Source organism: Liolophura sinensis, chromosome 1 (assembly GCF_032854445.1).
Source record: "Liolophura sinensis isolate JHLJ2023 chromosome 1, CUHK_Ljap_v2, whole genome shotgun sequence".
Classification (NCBI taxonomy): domain Eukaryota; kingdom Metazoa; phylum Mollusca; class Polyplacophora; order Chitonida; family Chitonidae; genus Liolophura; species Liolophura sinensis.
The window spans coordinates 56,413,479-56,428,388 of record NC_088295.1 but is presented as its reverse complement, the minus strand read 5'-3'; the positions used below and the strand labels follow the sequence as shown (position 1 = coordinate 56,428,388).

General features: G+C 40.3%; 1 long non-coding RNA gene across 1 annotated transcript; it reads left to right on the top strand.

Moving 5' to 3' along the window:
• The first annotated feature begins 921 nt into the window (after window positions 1–921).
• Window positions 922–14,092, top strand: LOC135461381 (uncharacterized). The gene is made up of 4 exons (XR_010443354.1): window positions 922–1,225; window positions 9,492–9,696; window positions 12,583–12,954; window positions 14,009–14,092. It is a non-coding gene; the product is annotated as an uncharacterized LOC135461381 (long non-coding RNA).
• Window positions 14,093–14,910: the final 818 nt, after the last annotated feature.

Here is a 14,910-nt window from a genome sequence, read left to right as displayed (position 1 = left end):
GCAACATAGTTATCTCGTAAAATCCTTGCTGTGTACTCAGAAATGCTAACGTCATATACTTCTTAAAGTCTAACCGGATCTTCTTTCTCAATGTCCATATACAGCCCCATTAGGGTACCTCGTAACAAAAGCGTATAAATAGATGTGCTGATAATTTATAGTCAACTAGCCAGGACATAGGCAGTATAAGGCACGTGCAGCAATTCCCTTCCCATATGTACATGGTTAACCGTATAAACCTATATACACTGTATGCTTGTTACATATAGGTCAGAGGCAATAGAGCATTTTAATAAATGTCTGGCCGTAGTACAAAAGATATTTGGCTATATTTATTTATTCATTTGGTTGGTGTTTTATACCGTTCTCGAGAATATTTCTACGACAACGGCCAGCATTTATTTGGCAATTGTACAGTTATACATAGCTCTATTTTAGAGTAAGACGAATCGATCCCTTTAGTTGATTTGAGTAACATGAATTCATGTTACGCACATGTCAGTTTTATACAAGAACATGTAACTTTGTGTACAACACCCCAGGACACTGAGCTATGTACATTATTATACCAAACAGCCACATAAACGACTACACCACATAGCTTAAAAACAAGAGCAGTAACGACAGTGTGATAGGTGGCAAATAGTCGGTCATACCCGGTGAGATCTGGCTTCATGTCACAGTCAAAGTTTTAGTCTAACTGTAAATAGACTAATGTAAATAAAAGTGATATAACTGAGTGTTCTAGATTTGCCTGCGGTGAGATCGCGTTGTTCACCGGTATTGTGTAGCCGTATTTAATACTACCTACGAAACAATTTGTGAAGCCCTCCCCCCCCCCCCTCCCCACCTACGAAGTCAAAATGTAATAGCCCACACATTTGCCGCGCAATGAGGAAGTTTGCGGTTTGTATAAAGGCAGACAGGAGTACATGCATATCGTGCTGTCTTCATACCATGGCGTGTGTCTGATCACCTTAAAGACTTATATACTGGTGAAAAATTACCGTATGAAAATGGAAAATCAACGAATCATCATGCCTACATTGATCTCTAACTGATTCTTTACATCTTTGACATCACATCTTATAAGATGTCCTTCAGCTGAAAGAACAGGTGTAGCAGGTCGAGAAGTTCCTAGTCACAAGTCAACGATCCGCATACCTTGATATTTTCATCGTAGCTATCAGAGCGGAACTGTGTGAATGTTCCGCCGATGATGAAGGTAAGTGTTTTAACATGGGTGTGTGCCTGCATACAACAAGTATTATAAAAGGTGGCCAAAAGCCTGTAGTTTGTTTTCTTCAGTGTAGATATTATCAGTTATGTGCGCGATGAGAAAGGTACATGGGGATTTAAACTATGGGTGTGAATTTTAACACTTGTAGGTATGGCTTGTAGCTCTGACAAGTTTATGTCCACATTTTAACCCGCCTGATCAGACCCTAGCAACCGAGAATCAAGGATGATGTGGGGACAAAGATATATATCCACTAGATTACCACGTTATTGTATATTATGGAATAGTTTGGTCATTAAGATGAAGCCCACATATGTTTAAATGTCAGTCTATATTCTCAGTCTTTTGATAGTATAAGTCAGTGCACAGCTGTTTTAGCACAACCATATATCCCAATCGAATAGGCATTGTCTCCGAAAGTACATGGATATACAACTGCGTAACCTACGCTGATCGCAGATGTGGAGTTCGACTGTTATGAAATACGGTTGGTTTCCATTTGTTGCTGGAAAGCTCGGCAACATCACGAGAACCGCTCTTTTCCGGTGGCTTCAAAAAATGGTGTCTTTAATTTGGTGTCTCTGAGATGATAATCGTGCCTTAAATTTACTTTTTTCACCCTTGTTTAACTAAATATATTTAACATCTGTCCCCAGGGACTTATTAAGTTCCATTTAGCTGCAAATAAAAGTTTCGTTTGGCATTTTTCCATCAACCAATACCTAAACTCCCGTCTTTTCCATGTCGACATAGTAATTCCACGTCAAGACGCTCTAAAATGGCTCGAGTACTTGCAAATGCGGGTTCTTCTCTGACATCTATGCTCAGTAAAAGAGCATTTAGAGTTTTATTCTAACTGCTCATGTCAATGCGTAAAGATTGGCAACTTTGGAACCCCTTAGTACCATGGCTAAACATCAGTGTTTTTGTTATTAAACGGCTCCTCCATACCCGACTGAAATTATTTGAGATAAACTTTAAAGACGAGAGCGAAAACACATAAATCCACCTACGCCTTGCCAGATGTTTGGCTAACATTCGTTTACCGGTCTCTACGACTTCGGGTTAGAGTGTTTCGCGAGGTTATACAGGGAATAAGAAGATTTGTTCTTGTTACAGCCGCTCCAGGGGGTCACTTTCATGTTTGACTTCCTTCGCAAATTTGCTTTAAACCAGAAACCGCGATGTTCAAACGACACTACGAAATTTAAAGAATGAATAAATGAATGATTATGGTTTAACGCCACATCGGCAATATTCCAGCCATATCGTGGCGACAGCAAGGTCGAAACACGAGACTGATGAGGTTTCCGATATGGTGGTGAGAACATTAAAAATGGAAACAAATGTTTGGACATGTTTAAAACCAGATTAGAATAACCAAAAACAGTTAAAACTCGAAAACCCTCATATTTTAAAAATAATATAAAAAGAAATGTATATATAACTTTATAGATAAATATTTATATATTAATAAATTATATGTTATGATACAGGCCAATGGCCTTCAAATAATTGATGACAACATCGCCAGCGATGTTGTCAATTCATATATAGAGTCGACCGTGTAGAATCTCTGTCGAACGTGGGCAAAGTCTACACAGTCAACCAAGATATGTTTGATGCCACATTGGGCATCGCATCCAACGCACTCGGGAGCACTGCTCCCATCTAGTATGAAATTGTGCGTTTGACGAGAATGCCCAACACGACACCTTGTTAAGACTACTTGGTCTCCACGAGACTTTTCGCAAGTATAATTATTGTAGCCAATGACAGGATGAATAGCATGCAGTTTATTATGGATCTGCAAGTCCCATTCACCCTGCCAAAGGCGACGAATATATTTAAGAATATTACACTTCACGTCAGTATAAGGAATTTTAACCCGACATACAGGTTTATATAGGGCAGCTTTCGCTTACCTGTCCACGAATGTGTTTCATCGATACCAGTGTGACTTGGTATCCAACAGCATATAATATCTTTACCTCTTTTAATTAATTTTCGGTGTTTGGTTATGATCTCAAATATCAATGGATTTTTAAATTTATTATTCTGAATCGCCAAAAGGCAAGACAACGAGTCGCTACATATCACTGCCCTCTGGGCATGCCCAGAGGAAACATATGATAATGCCAGGAGTATAGCCCTGGCCTCTGCAGAAAAGATAGAAGATGAAGGTGGCAGACGAAGAGAAGTGACCCGCTGCTCTAAGACAGCCGCAGCCGCAACTCTGTCCCCATCCTTTGACCCGTCAGTATATATAAATTTATAATCCATATAATCAGCCTTGATTTCAGCTAAACTTTCCTGAATTATAAGAGGATTTGTACTTGATTTAATATATTTACGTAGATCAAATATTAGTTTAGGTTGTGGGAGAAGCCATGGAGGAGACTCCGGAAAAGACACTGGAGCTATATCCTCCAGCTTGATGTTAGCTCCCACAATATGGTCCCGTATGGGAAGACCGAACGAAGGGATCTTGTTAGGACATTTAGTATATTTGTCTACATATAATGGATTGAAAACACAGTCGTGGGCAGGGTTTGTTGGATGTGCTTTAAGCTTTGTAGCATATTGAAGGCTAAGTTTTATACGTTGGTGATATAAAAAAGGCTCATTTGCCTCCACGTATAAACTTTCTACTGGTGAGGTTCTAAAAGCACCAAGGCTGAGCCTCAAACCTTGATAATGGACAGGATCCAACATTTTAATATACGACTTCCTAGCGGAACCGTGGATCCATAGTCCAATTTAGACCTCATCAGAGAACGATATAAATTTAGTAAAACTGATCGGTCAGCACCCCAATCGGTGCTAGACACGACCTTAATTATATCGAGAGCCTTTGTACATTTAGCCTTAAGCATTTTTATATGAGGTATAAAAGATAGTTTACTATCAAATATTATACCTAAAAATTTTGTTTCTCCAACAATTTTAATCTGTTCACCACAAAAATTAAGCTCAGGGTCAAGATGAAGTTTCCGTTTACTACAAAAATGCATACCGACGGATTTAGACGTTGAAAATCTAAAACCGTTTTCAGTTGCCCATTTCTCGATTTTATTGAGACAAAGCTGCAACTGACGTTCGATATTATTCATATTCTTAGCTCGGTAGCATATAAGGAAATCCTCCTCGTATAAAGAACCCTCTGTGCCAGATGTTAATGTTTTTGCTAGGCTATTTATTTTTATGCTGAACAGAGTTGGTGATAGAATGCTGCCCTGGGGTACACCCATTTCCTGCTCATAAGAGTCAGAAAGAGTGGACCCAACCCGTACCTTAAACTGACGATCGGATAAAAATTGAGATATAAATAAAGGTAAACGACCTTTAAGACCCATATCCGCGAGGTCTTTTAAAATACCATATTTCCATGTGGTGTCGAAGGCCTTTTCAAGGTCAAAAAATATGGACACCACATGTTCATTATTAACAAAACCATTACGAATAAAAGTTTCAAATAGAAACAAGGTGATCTAAAGTAGATCGACCTTGACGAAAACCACATTGAATGTTAGATAAAAGCTTGTTGGTTTCAAGAAACCAAACAAGTCTATCATGAATCATCCGTTCCATAGTCTTACAGACACAGTTGGTAAGAGCTATGGGACCGTAGTGGCTCAGGTGGTAAATGGTTCAGAAACTTATAATATGCGTCATCGGGACCACAGGCAGTATCGTGGGCCTTTTTTAATGTAGTTTTAAGTTCCTCGATATTAAAAGGACAATTATAATCTTCTAAATTTTTAGAAGAAAAGGGCAATTTAGTTTTCTCCTTCTGGTTTTTAATATGTTGGAATTTTTTAGTATAGTTCTCAGAAGAAGATTTCTTGGAAATTGTCTCAGCTAATTTATTTGCTATATCGGATGGAGAGGTTAATATATTATCTCCATCTTTCAAATGCTGGACTTTGGCTTTATTATTTTTACCCTTAAGTTTCTGAACCATGTTCCAGACCTTACGCATGGGTGTTTTTGACGTAATGCCCGAAACAAAGTTCCGCCAACAAGATCGTCTCTTGGACTTGAGTAATCGACGAGCCTTAGCTCTAAATTTACGAACCTGGTTTAAATTATTATCAGTAGGACAAAGATTAAATCTGCGTTCAGCCCTTTTACGGTCCTTTATGGCTTTACGACAGTCATTGTCGTACCAGGGTTTACTTTTGGATTTGGGATTTTTCGAGGTCTTAGGGATAGTTCTGTCAGCGGCTTCTAAAACAAGCTGATTAAATTTTAACATAGGACCATCTGCTCCAGTGAGAGTCTCTGAGGTGATATCAGCCTCACAAAACATCTCAAATGCGATCCAATCCGCTTTATCGAATTTCCATCTAGCTACACGTTCTAAAGAATTAGAAGTGTTATGTTCTAGGATTATAGGAAAATGGTCACTACCACAAAGATCGTCATAAACCTTCCAAGAAAAATCCGGGAGAAGTGATGGATCTGTGATAGTGAGATCGATAGCAGAATAAGCGCCATTACCTGGATGTAAATAGGTATTAGAACCACCATTGAAATAACACAGTTCTTCGTTAGATAAGAAGTTTTCTACTATCTTGCCCTTATCATTTATGTTGTTACTGCCCCATAGGGGGTTATGGGAATTAAAATCTCCCATAAGTATAAAAGGTGTTGGCAACTGTTGTTTTAAATTATGTAACTGCAAAGCTGACAAAGAAATGTTCGGGGGAATATACACTGAACATAATGTGATTGTTTCACATAGTGAAACACGAACAGCCACAGCCTGAAGCTCTGTATCCAGAGTAACAGGGCTGTGAATAACATTGTTATTGACGAAGATAGAGGAGCCGCCTGCAGGTCGATCTTCTTCATTCGAGTACGCACTGTATAATGAGTAATTTTTAAGAGTTATTTTGTCTTTGTCAGATGTCTTCAGGTGAGTTTCTTGAAGACACAGGGCAGGATTTAATGATTGAAAAGCTGTGTTATTTCAATAAAATTTACCTTCAGGCCTCGACAATTCCACTGTATAATTTTGTCATATATCGCCATTATGGGGTGAGACCTATAGGAGATTTTGCTTTATGTTTGGACCGAGGACGACCCTTTCGTGGAGATGGGCTGGAAGATCTCCCTGATGCGGGTGATATATCCATCACCTCCGTATCTGATGTTGAAGGACCAACGTCCTCCAACGAACCAAACTTATTGAAAGTTTGTATAGGATCCATAGTGGCCTTAGAGGGACGCTCTGTGGGGCCACCAGGTTTATTAGTTATTTTATTATTATTTTGAGATTGACTTTTGGACTTATTTTTGTCATTTTTAGGGCAATTGGGCTCAGCTGGTTTACCAGGGTGTTCTATACTATTTACTGTTTTTATTTGTTCTTTTGAAGGAGTTTGAGTTGAGGAAGAACTAAATGAAGGTTGAGACGGAAGTTGCACAGAAACATAACTAGGTTTGTCGTTTCCAATGGGCCAAGTCCAAGAGGTTTGAGTAGCAACAGTTGCTACTCGCTTGACCACATTGGCAAACGAAGTCGGTAGAGAAGTATTAGACAGTGAGGCTAATTTCCAGGCGTCCTGATAGAAGATATTGTTTTTAATTTTCAAGTTGATAATTTGCTTTTCCTTAACGAAAAGCGGACAGTCCCTTGAGGACGTCATGTGATCTTCACTGGAGTTGCAACACTTAACTGTGTAGCTACAGTCGAAACCATCATGCCCTTCACTGCCGCATCTGAAGCAAATGAGTTTGTTCTTACATTGTCCCTTGCCATGACCAAATCGTTGGCAATTAAAACAACGTGTAGGATTGGGGATATATAAATCCACATTAACCCTATACGGGCCAACGTAGATATGAGACGGAAGGGAGGTAGTGTTAAAGGTAAGCAGGTATGTATTAAGTTTAAAGAGGTTACCAGATTTCTTCGTAACGAAGCGTTTCACTCTGGTAACACCCTGTGAATTTAGTTCTTGGCAGATTTCTTCCTCAGTCAGGTCAGCTATATCACCATCCCTGTCACGAATGATTTCCTGACAGCTGTTCAGGGAATGGTGAGGGGATGTGAAAACAGATATGTCAGATATTTTATTTAATTTAAGTAAATTTTTTGACTGTTGTTGCCGGAAACATTCAATGAGAATGTCTCCGGATCTAAGTTTTTTAACGTTTTTTAAAGTTCCAGCTGTGCCCTGGAGAGCCCTTTGCAAAAGAAACAGGTGAATTTTTGAAGCCGGCTTTTGTTCACTCTTAGTTGAGAGAACAATGAAAGCCGGCCAACTGCTCTGTTCGTTATCCAGTGAGTCAGACAACTCCTATTATATCTATTAGATATATTCGGAATATTTAAAGTAGGTTTTAATGTAGACATGACATATAGATATAAATTTCACCCCATATGTTCCCCACCCACCACGGAGTGCCAACAAGAGCGATGCCTGAACCTGGGAATACCCAGCAGGAAGGACACCAAGGATTCCATATGAGGTATACTCGAACAGATTGATTTATACCAAAGGTTAATGTCAATCTACTCGATTGACCCAAGAGCCACCGCCTCAAAACGTAGTCCCGCAAACGATATTTCAAAAAAAGATTTGTTCGCTAAATGATGTGCTGTTATTGAAGCAATTGGGACCACGCAGAGGCAAGACATGACCAAGCCGATTGATCGGAACGGGCCCATCCGACCTCCCGTCTCTCCCCAAGTAAGGGCCAAAGTGACGTGTTGGGCGTGAGGATCTCGTAAGATCAAGACACCCTCAGCCACCAGGATCCCGTCCTCGTAGATTACGGGTCGCAACCCACGGCAAACAGGTCGCTCCCTGGTTGCCTCTCACACAACCGAGAAGATGTGAGCCTATTCTATTCACCGGGCTCACACAGGAGAGCTCTAGGTTAGTCGACTTTTACGACAAGCTTGCCTAGAGGGCTGAGGTCCTATTCTTATCACCCCGGAAACCCCACGGGGGCGAAATTTAAAGAAGATTTAGTCGAGATGAAAACCTCAACATCTCATTCTGATCAAATCCGAACGAGACTCCAACGATATTCAGTGGAATATCTCTTTTCACTTGATCTCCTGATTTTTTCACTTTTCCACCAAACCTCGACCAATCCTCGACCATATCTCGCAGAACACATCGACTCTCCACTTAATCTTGTCAGAATATCGCATTTCGTCTTCAGGTTGTCCAAATGTTGCAATCTCCTCAAAATAAATGATTTGATTTTCCAAGCTTAAATTTGAGCTCGAGTTAGAAATTGGGACATTATACATGTACATTCTAGCTTGCAAGATGAACCCAAATTTTACGGCGTATTTTGATGAATAAAACGAGATGTACAGGAATGGCTTGCTCTGAAATAAGATCACGAATTCATCTCAGAGGACAAGAAATCACGACAGAATCTCGTTCGAATCTCGCGCTGTCCTCCAAATTTCGCCAGAATGTCTTACTTTTTTTCAGATTAGAAAACTGGTTAATAGAAAGTTAAAAATGATGTAAAGTTGGAGTTGTAGTGTACATTTCGAGATTTAGATGACATTCAGTGTCGATCTGGTTCCAGAAGGAGTCATTCCTCTAAATGTCGCGCTTTCAACCATGTTTTATGTTCACTTTAAAGTCATGATTAAGTCGACAACCAATCCATTATACGAGATGTGGTCGAAAATCCGACAAGATTTGGTGGATAAATGAAGGAGTAAACGGGATTTGGAAGAGGGCACAAATTCAGTTGACAATGCCAGATTCAGACTACGATATTCCGGACTAAATGTCGCTGGAATGTCTATGGAAAGTTTTTACAATGTGGCGTTGTCCTCATTCTTTGGACTCCATAACTCTTAACTAAATCTCGTAGTGTCGCACAGATGTCGATATTCCTGGTTTGGGGAAAGTGTATAGGAAAGACAGCCTGGGAGCATCCGGCTTCCATACATATGCGAGTTTGTGTAGATAAAAGACGTGGGTGTTCTAGCATTTAGCTGCACTCACATGCTAGACTCTTTATTAAGCTCTACCTCCTGAAAAGCAGTAGTAACAGATCACTGAGGGGGACGGGATTTGTCACAGGGACCACGATCTGAAATTACACAGATCACAGTCGCCAGTGATACACTAGAGGGTGGAGGGTGGAGGCACTTTTAGCTGAGTCTTCTGTTGTCTTACGAGGACCTGTAATTGTACTTCTGACGGAGATGGGGTGATGACAAACCCTTCTTGATGTATAACTCTTTGTTTTTTGGATTACGCAGGTGTTCAGGCAGTCGTCCTGATTACTAGCTAATACGTATACATTCGCCGTTTACGTTCATTCCAACGACTTGTATCTTTTCTTCGGGGTGAACAGATGTGGAAACTTTAAAATGTGCCGTATTAGAGGGCAACCATCCATGTATATGCCAATCTTCCTGACGATTCTGACAGCTGGACTGCAAGTATGTTCTGTAGATGTTGAAGGTAAGTGTTTTAAAAGGTGCGTGACACAATATGCATACATGTGTATATATTATTAGCTATATGACGGCCTTTGGGGGGGGGGTACACGGGTAAATATTTGGCTGAGGTCGATAATATTTTTCCGAGGCGAAGCGAATAAAAAAATTAACGGACGAATTTTGTGCAAAGTTGTCTCCCTTTTTGTTTACATTTTGCATCTGCTCGTTTTGCCTTGACTCTGCGGATACATTCCACGCCTTAGGCCTTGATTGCGGGAGTATATGAAACCGATGTACCCACTCATATTCGGTTTTGTCTGTTTGGCATTTTAACAAATCACATCAATAGAATTTTCTCTGAATGGTGATAAATATGTACACGATCTCACGCTGATCATAAATGGATCGGCCAAGTCGTAGGTAAGTGTAACTATACTGTGTAGACGTTACCAAACCCAGTCCGTGTGCATACAGGTACATTGTTTTAGAATTTAAGTAGGGCACTCTTTACAAACGTATATATGCCGTACAACACTACACACAGAACGCTAACATGAAGCGAGTTCTGAAGAAGTATACTAAATGTAGCAATATTATACATGTATGTATTCACCTAGGCATGTCCACCCTGTTCCGTCCTAAGGCTATGACCAGTGACAAAAGTTATAAAACACTTTGTAAATAGTCAAAGGAAATGAAATACAAGCTTACGCGACTGAAGAGTCAAAAAAAGAAAAAAAAAACAGAGAGTTTGCTTTGTTAAATAGTTAAATGGTTCTGAAGAAAATTCCATTGATGACCAAAACGAGTATGGGACAAGGCTGAGAGATAAACACCGCCCTTCATCTGTGCGCGTGACGAACCTGTTACACCACGCTGTGTTTTAATATGTATTTATGGGTGTTTTCCGCGGTACTCAAGAATATTTCCTTAAACGACGGCTGCCAGCGTTATATGGTGAGGCTATGTAATAATACACCATCAATGTAACATCCACTATTTAATGTAGTACGAATTGCCGTGTTATGTAACACCCACCATTTAATGTAGTACAAATTGCCGTGTTATGTAATATCCCTGCGTAACCTAATAAAAATTGCCGTGTGATGTAATAATACCAATGTATGTGCTATGGAATTTATTTTTTGACTGGTGTTTTGTGCCGTACTTAGAAATATTTCACTCATATAAACTACCGGGCAAAAGAAACGTATAACTTTTAAATGCAGTTTTTTCTATGGAAAAATAAGTTGAATAAGTTTTAACGTTGTGCGAATACGTTTGCACATAAGCACCCTGTGTACACGTCACTTTTTAACGAGATTCATTGAAACTGGTGTAAGACATCATGAAAAATCGGAAAAACAGAGTTTCGGGCCCTGTTGAAAATTCTCGATAATGACCGCCGTATAAATACCGATGTAGCACATGGTAAGGGTGCAATACCATAAAAAACATCTAACAGATGCCGAGACTCACACAAGCAAAACGTGACAGAGCCACTGGTATGGCCAACATTGGGGCCAGCCAACACCACATTGCCAGAACATTCAATTGCAGTCAAGCCACCATCAGCAGACTGTTGGGTTGTTACCGCCTAACAGGCAGGACACAAGATCGTCCAAGATCGGGCAGGCCAAGTGTTACAACGCCTGGCGAAGACCGGTACATCTGCACAATCCACCTGCGTAACCGGTTTGTGACGGCGACGTCAACGGCGGAAACGGCGGAAACGGCACTGGGACACCCCATCAGCAGACGCACAGTCTTACGACGACTCCGCGTAAGTGGTATCAGAGCCTATCGCCCCTTCCGTGGAATGGCATTGACTCCTCTACACCGTCAAAACAGGTTGCGTTGGGCAAGAGTTGTACTTCGATGGCAGCGACGAGACTGGGAAAGGGTGCTGTTCACTGATAAAAGCCGATATAACCTCTTCAGAAATGATGGTCGAATTCGTGTGTATCGACGCAGGGGAGAGCGATTGGCACAAAACTGCATTCAGAATGTCCACCCTTTTGGTGCTGGTTGGGTGCTTGTATGGGGCGGAATTTGTGGACAGGTGAGAACGAGATTGGTCATCATCCAGGGAAATCTGACTGGCCAAAGATACCGAGATGAAATATTGGAACCTGTTGTGGTGCCATTCGTACATCAACAGCATAGGGGTATCCTTTTGCAGCAGGACAATGCACGACCTCATACCGCCAAAGTTGTACTAAATTATCTGGACACCATTGATGTCAACATACTGCCTTGGCCAGCACGATCGCCAGACATGAATCCCTTAGAGCATTTGTGGGATCATCTTGATCGACGTCTGAGACAACGCGTCCCTCCCCCACAAAACAGGCAACAGCTCGAACAGGCTTTATTTGAGGAGTTGGACAGAATTCCTGATGACGTCATCCGGCGGCTGACAACTTCCATGAGGAGACGTTTTTTGGCTTTAATTGATGCAATGGGTGCTCACACACGCTACCAACGATCTGTCCTATGACATGATAGGACATTAGGTACACCTTTTTAAGGGAGTCCCTTTACTTGCATTTGTGTAATTTTTCAGATTTACCCCATGCCTTCTTTACTCGGCCTGACAGCAAGTGTAATATCCATATGGCTTTCAATTTTTGAACAGAACTTGGAAAATGGTTTATTGCAATATAATGCTTATCATGTTGATACTGTCTGTCTTTCTTTCTCTTTCTTGTGGTGCTGAACAAGGTTATACGTTTCTTTTGCCCGGTAGTTTATTATAGGACCATGCCTGTTGGACTAATTAGCTATAGGTTAAGGTGATGCCACCTCATGCCGGCTATACACACTATTCTTGCATGATTTGTTCGTATATGTTTTTCTTTGGCATAGAATCATACCTAGATTTACCCTATGTTTATATCTTTTTCAGTGAAAACCTCGGACGCATGTCACGGACCATCAACATTTACTCAGACACACAACATGTTAGAGTGTGACGAGTTGGAAGAGATCTGTATAACAGAGGTCAGGTACTACCAGTATGATCCAAGCGACCAAGTTTGTTCATATCTTATATCCAGGGTTGTGCCTGACCGATGTTGTCAGCGCAACACAAGTCGATGTAGCTGGGTAAGAGATGTAAACGATGACCGTCAGGAGTTACAGACAAACTGCACTGATCAAAGCGAGTGTGATCTTCATTCTGCTGTTTGGAAACTCATAGGGCATCCATGTAATCTCACCCAGCCCGGGTCTACCCAGAGCAGCGTGCGATCCATCACGTATACGTGCACTTCTTCTGGTACGTGTAATCAGCAAGCCTATGAATTATGTTGATAAAAAAAATTTGTCGCTTCCCTTGTGTTATTATCATACAATGCATACAAGCTGCATTACAAACAGCTCAGAATGCGGAATAAAACTGGAGCAACAACGACATCGTAATAGATGACAAATCATCACATATGACCAGTGAAACTCAACTTATCTCTAACAGGACATTATTGTAACAGTTCATGGAAGTGCTTAAAAAGTAGCACATTTGGAGAACTCCTAAGGCACCAAAGCAGAATTAGGTATAACAGTGCCAGGGTGTTGATTGCATTTGTATACCACATAACAAGTTAATTACACGCATTAATGACCAAATATCACGAAAACAACATACCCCAAAATAAACCATTGCTTTCCGCCGTCGTTTGAAGGAAACGGCTGCTTCTCTATTACTGGTAGCATTGTAAGATTTGTGTCATCGACAAAGGTCCATATTAATGGCGAGTGGTACTTAGGTGCTCAAAACTTTTGACATCAGCAGAATGATCTGGATGTGTATTTCAACGTTTTAAAAGCATTGAATCTCGCCATGGTTGGATTATGAAATATCACGTTGGGCGTAACATAAAGTACTTCGGGCGACTGAAGTCAACAAATTGTGACTGTGACCTTCGTGGGAATCGTCATTTAGCTTATTTATATTGAGAATTTAAGATGTTTGTTTTTTTCCTTTTTCTCATAACCTAGTAAACTTCCGTCTATATTTAATTTCCTTTTCGTGTCAGTTGTTGATTGTTATTGTTGCCAGGAAGTTGTATCGCTTGTTCACTTTTATTGTTGGAAGTGATATACTTTTAACGTTATAAAACTATTGGATTAAGATATATCACGTTGGTCGTAAACAAATACTTTGTGCTACTGAGATTCGGTACAATTGTTGCATTCTTCGTTTAGCTTCTTTCCAGTTGTTTCCAGTGAGAATTTCATATTTTTGAACTATTAATTTTTTCTCATAACCTAGTAAACTTCCGTGCGGATTTAATTTCCTTTATGTATAAATTATTGACTGTTATTGTTGTCAGGGACTTGCCCTCCTCTTGCAACAACAACAGTCTCAGTAGGTTTGACAGGAGGATCAGAAGAATCGTCTTCAATAAAGGCAAACGGTAAGTTAGATTTCCGCTTCTGGTATCGAAATTTAGACTTTTTCTGTTGTTTGGACAACTACAACTTATTTGGTTTATTTGGGGCAAGCATATTGTATAGCTTTTTTTATAGCTGAATAAAAACGAAACAATGAACATTCTTAAAAATGAGTTTCCTGTAGCATTGGTAGACGATAAAATGCAATTATGCAATAATTCCTGCATACCTGCATACTGCTCAGCTGCACCTACAGGGCTCTGTAAGACCAACACAAAATACTATGATAAATAGGGTATAAATATCAAAGTACAAAATCCATCGACCATTGTTTCTTGTACTCAGTATACGATGTCAATGTCTTGCCCACAGACTGCATGCACAACGTGAACCCAAATTAATTAAGTTCCCTATTAAAATATCATGTGCACAGCAGTTTGGTATAGAATGTTTTGTGTTACCGTCCTTTTACCTTAAGTTTTTGAGATAAATTTAACCAAATTATTCTATCCGTGACAGCAATCACTCAAGGCTGGTAAGAACGATTTGAATCGCTCCAACCAGCGTCTTGCATGTAGCGTCAAAGGGAAACATTCTTTGGCCGAGTGGTTAATTAAGGAGCATGCTTTTCACTCTTGTCAACTGTGTGTTCAAATCTAGCCTTGAACAGGGAATTTGTAGATTCCACTGCTTTCAATGTTCATGGGAGATTGGTGACAATAAGACACTCGTTTCTACAACCTAACGTTGGTTGAAGACCACTTGTTTTCCATCCAATGTGATGTACATATCTCTAGGTAACATTTAGGAGTGTTAATCAGTCAAATGACCAGGGTGGGTG